Below are 10396 nucleotides of genomic sequence, written 5' to 3'. Positions count from 1 at the left end.
CATACAAGACCAACAATGATCCAAGACTTATTGCTGGATACTTCATGGATGCAGTCATTAAAGCTGGGGGTTGTCCTGCTAGAGTGAGGCTAGATTTAGGAACAGAAAATGTTCATGTGGCTGAGATGCAAAGATTTTTGACTTTTTCTGAGGATCGACCTGCAACAGACCATGTTACTTTTGGCCCAAGCACTGGAAACCAGCGCATCGAAAGATGGTGGCTCACTTTGCGAAGTGAATGTGTTCAATTTTGGATAGACCTCTTTGACAAGCTGAGAGAGGACGGGCACTTCGCAGACACTTTTTTGGACAAATCTTTGGTGCAGTTCTGTTTCCTTAACAAAATTCAGGTGAGTTTATTTCGCTTATCTCAATTGCCTTGCATGCCTAACATCTTTTAATTCATAAAGAGAAGATTGTAGTCTCAAATATTAAATTATCTGTGTTCTGTAGACTTAATAATATCTACATGTATGTCGTACTGTTTTCAAAATGATTTGGCTTAGACATTAAACGTTACAAAAGTATTCTTAATAGAATCAAAAAGGGAATAATGTGTGGTTTAACACTAGAACTGCCATGGCAGTCATTTTGACCGTTTTGAATTTTATATCTGCAATAACTTTGTTGAAAAAACAAATAAAATCCTGCTGATACCTGACTTTTCCTAAAAGTGTCTGTATTTTCATTTAAAATGTTTTTCATATAAATTACAAATAAGGCAAAAAAAAAAAAAATTTAACCACTGAATTTCGCGGTATTATTATACATATACCAATATACACAACAATAAAATGTGGTAAAAAATACACAAAATATATTCCAAAACAAATCATTTAAATGCAATGATATTCAGAACAGAACAAGAATGAATGAATAACTAACAAGCCAAAATGAAATAGGCTACTTTCAAGCGAAAGTGAAAGCGGCGTTGGGCTCACGTAACTCTCTAATTAGAATCAAAATGTTTCAACATTTGCGATGTATTTGGTTGGTAAACTATCTTCATTATAGGCTTTGTACTTCACTCACGTTCCAATATCGACGGAAAAAATCATCCTCTTCACATGCGCAAAATGGTACGAATTGTACTATACTTAGGCTACTATATAACAGTGGAATTTTTATATGTTAGGTTGACTATTTTATTATTATATTTTATTATGGCTATAATGAACAGGCTGCGATGTCAAGATTGCAATGCTGGAATATGGTGTGTGTGTGTGTAAGGCGCAGGCGCGATCGAACAGTGTAAACATGAAGGCACACTCCGTCATTTTGTTCAGGACATCTACGGATATTATTATTTATAGATGTATAATTAAACTTGTTTAAATGTACAGTTTGGTGTTGTTTTGTTTTTTAAAAGATATCCCAATACAATAAATGCATTAATCTCTTAATTGGGTATTTATCATTAAAGATATAGAGTTTGATATAGCGGTCAAAATGACCGCTTGCGGCAGTTCTAGTAGTTATGGAATTCTGGCACTTCTAGAAATGATCATTTAGAAGTTTTGTGCCTTGAATTATGAAATATAAAAATACCATAAATGACTGACATGAGAAAAGCTGAGTTTATCTAAAACCATTATTTAATTTCATCTGATTGGAGTAAGGCTCTGTGATTTTGTCCACACCATGGCTTCACAAAATTAGTTTTTACGTGCATGATACGCATGGTTTCGCGTGCATATGATACGCAATTTATTGCGTGTAATACACACGCACCCCACTCACTAATCCTACCCAAACGTATAATACATACGTACCCCACAAACCTACCCATGCGTTACATGCACGAAAAAAACTAATTTTCGCGTGCTCATGCAGGTTTGGAACATGAGGATGAGTAAATTATGATTTTTGGGGGGTGAACTAACACTTTAAGTCGAACATTGAATTGTCCCACTGCGCATAGACCCGTCGAAACGACGTATTTTCTACGTCGTTTTTGCACGTCCAATTTTGCTCCCCTTGAAGGTGCAGACTGTGACGCCAGATGACGTCTTTTTCCGACGTCTTCCGCATGTCTAATGTTGACGTCCGTCCACAAAAGTTCGTTTGTGGGAAGAAGGAAGGAGACGGGGTCGGCTTGCTGTGGATCGTGTGTTTTATTAGATACTGTGCGTCTTTTCCAAACAATAATCGCGCTCAAACAAAACAGCGGCTTTTTCTCATGAGACCACACACACACACACACACACACACACACACACACACACACACACACACACACACACACACACACACACACACACACACACACCTTATTCTTGCTTTCCCTGGGACTCGAACTCATGATCTTAGCGTTACAAGCACCAACGCTCTACTGTTTGAGCTACAGTATCACTGTACGCGTTTCCAGTTATCACCTGATGCTGAGACGATCAAATAGAGTTTTTGCAAAATGATCTTAAATAAATATAAATAATCTGTATTCATATATATTAATCATGTTGATAATAACAATGTTGATATTTGTAAATAAAATAAAAAATATTCATGTCAATTTCCTGCACCTGTCTTAGACGTCCACATGGCGTCACAGTCTGCACCTTCAGGGAACCAAAATCTGACTTCCAAACATGACGTAGAAAAGACCTCATTTGGAGGTAACTTTGCAAACCTAGATCATGTCAGTTTCCTGCACCTGTCTTAGACGTCCACATAACATCCAGAAAATTACCTATTCCGGCGTTCAAATATTGAACATTATATTGACGTCCAGGTGGGGTCATGGTTAGATGTCCAAATAGCAGACCTAGATTGCACGTTGCATAAAGGTCAAAAATTGGTCTTGGACCGACTGACGCAATATAGACATGATCTGCCTGTCCAATAGACGTCTGATGTTTAGTGGGGTAACTTGGCTCACATATTAACGTCCTCACTAATTTAGTGTATCTTTAATGTTATAAATCGTATTTATAATGTATTACGCATACCATTAATTTAAAATATCTTAAAATACTTTTCATTGCACACTTTTCTGTGATTTGATTACCTGGTTCCATGATTCATGCTCTGTGTGATTCTCCTGCTACACACACAGCCTCCCAGACATCTACTAACTCTACTAACATGTTTCCTTACAGGAAGAGCTTGATGAGATAGTCTTCACTTGGAACAACCACAGAATACGGCCAGTCCACAACTCACGTTCACCACATGGCCGACCATCCATCATGAATGCAGTGTCTCATCTATATGGAGCCACAGACCATCTGCATCCAGTGTGTCTGGAGAAGGTTCAAGTCTGTTTAGAAGAGTGTGTTTCAAGGACTTTACTTGCGATGAAGACACTTTTAAGCTGTGTCCCAAAGTTGAAGGTTGCATCCTTCGAAGGACGCAGACTTCAAGGATGCAGCCTATGCGTCCTCTGAAGGACGCACCATGTAGCCTTCCTAGGATTTCCTAATTGTGCAACCAGGTGTTCCCGATCACCGCTCCTGGCGCCAAGCAACGGTGCGAGAGGACAGCTGCTATCCTGATCATTCATTTTGATAACTGAGTAAACAGCTATGGAGCCAGAATTGGCTATTGTCATTTTTATGTTTAATATTTTACTGGAGGTCATGGTGTGCCCCGGCGCTGCCGGATCATGTATTTTCGGTAAAACCCAATTTAATATAAAAAGTCCAGTATTTCTCGCGCTCGTCATCTGCAGCTGTCACGGTTGCCAGGCGACAAGAACAATCCTTCGTAGGCTAGACCGGTCCGAGCGCGTCAGATGCGCCCTTTGATATGGGACGCTGCTGTAGTTAGCAACAATTTGTTAATATTGTGACAATAAGCCTACATTTTGTTACTTTAATTTTCGGAACTGCATATTTCGTTAAGTATTCACTTACATATGTGAAGTAACCTGAAGTACTTTTTTCCCCTCACATCATAATATGATTACATTACACTACACAAAAGTATATAATGTAACAACCAGATATTACTGTATATTGAAAATATACAGAAGTAAAATGCAACATAGCCTACGCAGTAATGCAGTAGTAGCCTAATATAAATGCAGTAGTTATTAAAAGTACTTTTTTCAGAAAGCCGTCGATTGAATCAGCCCTGCAAACCTGTTGGTAGACAACTTAGTGGATAGTGGAAATATGCACTTTAACACTCTGGAGACCATCCCAGATGATGTCCCACCAGCAGGAGGCCTTACCAGGGGCAGCCCATCCCGGTCCAGCAGCTCAGCTCAATAGAGTCTACATAATTTTTTTCTTATTTTATGTATTGTAAAATTAAATGTTTATGTTGATTTTGATATGTTTAACGTATTTTGTAAATAGTTGGAAAAAGTACTTTAATGTAGCCTAAAGAACAAATGATTTTCATTTACCAATTTTATTTGAAAAAATAAAAAGGTATAGAATTTGTTTCATGCAGAAAGTATTACTGTCATTACAAAAATAAACAATGTCCAGAACAATTCATTCTCTTTTATTTACACAATTAAAGTTGCATAAAAATAAATGTACATAATTTTTCTTTTAAAAAATAAAAGTGAAAAAAGTTAAACAAGAATATGTAGAAAATATATATTTTTTTCAATCATTCTCTCAAGAAGAGAAAACAGCCTGTCCATCCTCTCCCTTCTTTCCTGTGCACTCCTCGCCTCTGCCTCCCTCTGTAGTTGCATTTCTTCTCTGATCAAGTCCAAAAACTCATCCTGTCTCGCCGCCTTTGTGCTGGTGCTGCCCCTGGCTCCTCCTCACCGTGGGCACCCACTACTGAACTCGGCCCTGGTGTGTCCTCAGGGATTGAGGCGATGAAGACAGCGGGGTTGGTGCAATGCATCTGTCCCAACATCTCATCCATTACCCCTTTTCCACCAACAAGAACCGGGTGCTGGTTCAGAGCTAGAGCTATTGCCAGTTCGGAGTTGGTTCGACTGACGAGCTTACTAAGAACCCGTTTGCGTTTCCACCGGCCAGAGAGCCACAACAGAGCTATATCTTACGTCACTGCATACGTATCATGTTGCCCAGCAACGCTAGTGCGGCAGCGCCAAACACAAACACACCAGACTTGTTCGAGATGCATCGGCTTCTCGCAGAACGATCAGCACATGAAATCAAAGCACTGCGAAAGCGATCAAAAAGCACAATGAGTCGTATGCTCTCCAAACACTCCCGAATCTCTGATCGGTCCACGCTGCTCCGATGCATCTCGAACAAGGCATCAACAATAATAGACGTTGCGTTACTATGGATGCTCATGGGTTTGCGAAAATAAATCGGCATCCAAACACGGCGAATCCAACGCGTTCGTGCAGCTCGCCGTAACTTACATAGACGGATATTATAATCGAGCTGCTATTAGCTCGACTAGCTGCTATTTAAAAATGGCGGTCACAAGTTTCTCTTCAGTCTTGTTGGCCAGTGGCCACGGTAACCCCGCCCCCAGCCCCTGACGCAAGCGGTTCTTTCTTGGCTCCGTTCTAGACCCTGCAATGATTTGGTGCTACTTAAGAACCAGTTTTACTGGTTCGGAGCTGGTGCTTTGGCGGTGGAAAAACAAAGAACCGATTTGAAACTAGGCTCTGGCTCCGAACCAGCACCAGCTCTGCCTTGGTGGAAAAGGGGTACATGAGGACAAACCAGGGCCAAGTTGCAGCAGTGGGTTTCCCACTCACACCCTCTCCTGTCCCAGGACACTTGCAATCCTAAAGGCAGAGCAAATGAACCATGGCTTGTTAATAACAACAACAGGACAATACATTTCAGCAAAGATGTGTGTATTACTTTTCTTTATATATATATATATATATATATATATATAGACCCATTTTTTCCTGAATTGTTCTAAAAAAGCAGAAAAGGGTACTTAACACAGAGGAGCAATCTTAAGTGCATTGTTAACACTGCAAAATGAGACACATCAAGACATGCATACAAAATACTTAAGAAATCATATTTCTGTATACTAAAATTTGGTTAAAACCACATAGCTTGCATGACAGCACTACAAAAACACAAAGTGAAACCCTATTGCCTTATCTACTGCTTTTCTTATTGTTTTGAGCTTTATTGGGTGAGTGATATTTCTTATAATACACAAGTGCAAATATTACAAATAGGTCGTTAAACTAATAACGTTATTACCACAAGTTTTGCCTAAAACTACCTGATAAATGTAGCCACGCAATGGTGACGAAGGAGTTAAGAAGAAGTTTATAAGAAAATGTAACTCTGGTTTCGCTAGCTATTTGAGTAAATGAAAACATAATACTTACATTTAAATGTGAATTTGCTGTCCACCACCGATCTCTAGTCTCGGCCGCCTTTAAAAATAAATAAATAAATGCTGTCGTCAACGGCGCGCAATGACTTATGGGGTAGAATAGGCCGCTAAGTGTCCATTTATGTATCCTTCTTTTCACGGGGAAACGAAGGGTGCATTTGGCGTCGCTTTTGAATCAGGGAAGCCTTCGTCGCGGCGCGATGACGCAACCGGCCTTCGAATACGGCCTTCGAAGGATGGAGAATTGAATTGGGACAGCCTTCATCGCGCCGCGGTGACGCAATCGGCCTTCAAATACGGCCATCCGGCCTTCAAATACGGCCTTCGAAGGACGCAGCCTTCACTTTGGGACACAGCTTTAACGTATGTGTTGATCTTATGTCAGAGCATGATTTGAACCATACGAATGATGTGTTTGCAGCAGTGGACTTGTACATAACTCTTAGAGTGCTAATTAAAAGTGAGTTGGAGCCTCATATCTAAAAAATATGTGTTGCTAAAGACAACATTTTAGATTTGTATTATAACTTAAGAGTCAGTAGGGAAGACATACAGGTTGTGTTTTAACCAGGGAATGGTTTAATTGACTCAAAATAACACTTTCCAAAATTGCAGAACAAAAAAACTGTACAATAAATGATGTTTCATTAACAAGGTTCGGGAGGAGCACGTTCAGATAATTAACACAGGTGGAGAGCACTCAGCAATCAATGGTAAGAGGTGTATATATACTCAGCAGTCTCACCTCAATCCATTGACAGTTTTGCAGCATCCCCCCACCACCCCTTCTCCACGCTTCTAGTCCTAAACACTTACATACGGGGGGAGTACTCTGGGTTCGGGCCGACCTCCGAGCTCGGAGCCCTCCCTCCGGACAGCACGCCAAATACGCATTAAACTTTACCCCTTCAAATTATATGTAAGTGTGAACTCGTGAAACTGTACTTGTGTTATGGGCATGACTGAACATGCTAGAAATGAATACTAGAAAAACAAAAGGAAAGTGTTGTATAATAAAGTGCATTCAAATAAAAACATTATTTTTATCAAAATACATGGCAAAATAAATTATGGTGCTTTGTAACTGACCCTTTCAAACCTTGTGCCTCAGAGAGAGTACTAACAGGAACTTTGGAAATGTGAACATGTAAAACACATCTTGAAAAAAACATCAAGAAATAAAGCCTGTTGTGACCTCAATTATGTTGTTGAAGCTTAACTTCAATTGAAGCTTAATCTTACTAATAGTAAGTCTGTAGTGTACTAGACTATATCCATGACCCATATGTTGCTCTCTAACACTTTGTTCATTTCATGGCGAAACTCTGGGTAGTTGTCATAATTCACAGGCAGCTCCAGGTAACAGCCACATGTGTGTGCAATGGGTCGTCTCTGAAAGCCTTCCAACTGTGTGAAGCTAACGGTGATGGTCTTTCCCAGGAACAAATCTGACCCGGTACAAAACCGAAGGAAGAGGGACAGGTGTTGTTTATCTGATTCTCTAAGAAATGTACTTAGATACCTGCCAGTGTGTTTTTGTTGTAAATTCATTGTAGCAGGGTAGGCTATTGATTTCATGACCTTTCTTGATGACGGTTGTAGTTCATCATAGGCAGCTGCGATGTCCTGGAGCTCAATTCTCATAGGCGCAAGCACATTATGCCACTGCTCTATCACAAACGCAGGTTCTTGAATGAGCTTCTGATGTGCCATCTCCTCCAATAGCTGCTCGATATTATCTGCTGTTGGGACTCTTCGAGAATTATGATGATCCATGACCTCAGAGCTCTTCTTTGTCCACATCTTCAAAATGTGAACGGCATGATTCTAGGATCATTCTGTCTGATTCTGTAACATATCTGAGAAAGCAGTCCACAAGACTGGTTGTGACACATCCATGGGCCGCCTGTTCCAGCATTACAGGTGCTATTTTTACAGGCAGGTACTTCTCTCTTTGCCAACCAAATGAAATGATTCGGCCTATGCTTTCCCACTGTTGTTGACCAAAGTCATGTCGTAGATAAGGGACCTTAAAGCTATTTCCCAAAGTACATTGCTCATAAAAGTCATGCCAAAACTCTGAAAGCACATCCTTCAAAACCCCCCCTTCATCAACAGCATTTTCCAGCCTTCCATCGGGAAGAATGACTTTCATAGATATGTCATCCGTCAAGACACTTTCGTCACAAAAATGTTCAATAAGCTGTCGAAAAGCCTGACCGCGATGAATAACAAGAATTTTCTTCACCCTTTCACTCTGAACAAAGGGCTCCAGTGAGTTATCAATTGGAGAAGGTACAGAATATGATTCCTCTAAAATAGGTAATGTGTCATCAAGCGCAGTATCTTCCAGTCCAGAGATAAGTCCTGTGGAGATTGTTACAGTGCCACTATCCTCCAAATTGTCCACCTCTGGCTGCCTGGCTGCATCAATTTCAAACACACTTGATGGATCAGTCATGCTAATTATCGAGTCTGACAATAAAACATCATCACTGCCTGTTTCAATTAAAGTGCTACTCCCAACATAAATTAGGTCTGACTCTACATTCTCAGTCAACAGTGGGGATTGGCTGGTACGTATGGGAGATCTGGAATCTCGCTCAGTCAACAGAAGGGATTGGCTGGTACGTATGGGAGATCTGGAATCTCGCTCAGTCAACAGAAGGGATTGGCTGGTACGTATGGGAGATCTGGAATCTCGCTCAGTCAACAGAAGGGATTGGCTGGTACGTATGGGAGATCTGGAATCTCGCTCAGTCAACAGAAGGGATTGGCTGGTACGTATGGGAGATCTGGAATCTCGCTCAGTCAACAGAGGGGATTGGCTGGTACGTATGGGAGATCTGGAATCTTGCGTATTTCCCCCTCCCTGTGCAATTGTTTCGCTGTTGAAGTTCAATTGTGTGTCTAACTGTGTGTCACTAGCGATGGCTTTCTTCTTGGTTGTCAAGTAAAAACGCAAGATTGGTAATTTGGTCAGCTCATAAAGTTCTCCAACTGTAATCTGGTCATCTATTGTTTGCTCTTGAAAGTCTGTTATATCGGCCACAAAATCTGTGAAGCTTCCCACGGAACATTTTTCACCTGGAAAAAACAACTCGGCAGCCTTTTTAAGTAGATCCTTTTTTGTACAATCCTTTAACACGCAAATTTTACGTGTACCCCCACCTTTTTTTGTTCGTACCTGAATAAACTTCCCTTCTCGAAAATGCATCCATCCCATTTCAATATTTCGCATACTCTTTTGAGCATTTTTTGACCTTTTTTCATATACATTGTCAGTGTCACCTCTGCTTCTTGTTAGTCTGGTTCTCAGACGATCAAAAAGTTTAGATTTTCGGCCTCTGGGATCTTGTTCTTTTCGTCTGCAGTATCCATGAATAGCCAGTCTGTCACCATAGGAAGGCAGATATTCCTTCAGCTGGTCATCTGTCATAAGCTGTATGACACTGCAATCAATCTGCAAAAAGAATACAATTTAAAACACTTTAGATATAAGTTTACAATTCTCTGATGACAGTTACCCTGTGAGGTACACTGTTAGACCTTACCAGGCTTTTTTTACAGTAAAATACTGGCAACACTGTTGCCTGTAATTTACTGTTAATTGTACAGTTATTTACTGTAATCTACAGTATGTTACTGTAGCAATGTACTGAATTGAAACTCGAGTTAATTAATTTCACTTGGAGAAACTGACTGCCTTAAATGAACCAACTGTCGTTTAAATGTGTTAACTAAAATTTATAATGCACTAATAATGTGAGCAAAGAATTAATGTGAACTTATTTCACTTGAGACAACTAAAAAAATATTATAAATAAAGAGACTTCCACTGGACCAGCAACTACACAGTCTCCGCCTGTTAAATAAAGCAACATGCAGCATATCATCAATGTTTGTAGATCTTCTCCTGGACTGAAGCACAGGCTCTCTTCAGCACAATGGTGGCCCAAAAAACAACATTTTACAGTATAGTGTAATATAAAAAGACACACCCACAAAATGTATTTAACAGTAATAAACTGTAAGTTATAAAACAGGTATATACTGGCAACACTGTTGCCAGTAGTTTTCTGTAAAATTTAGTTTTTTGGGCCACCATTGTGCAGAAGAGTAGAGCCTGTGCTTCAGTCCA

Source organism: Rutilus rutilus, assembly GCF_951802725.1.
Source record: "Rutilus rutilus genome assembly, chromosome: 17".
Lineage (NCBI taxonomy): Eukaryota > Metazoa > Chordata > Actinopteri > Cypriniformes > Leuciscidae > Rutilus > Rutilus rutilus.
This window is presented reverse-complemented; position numbering follows the sequence as displayed.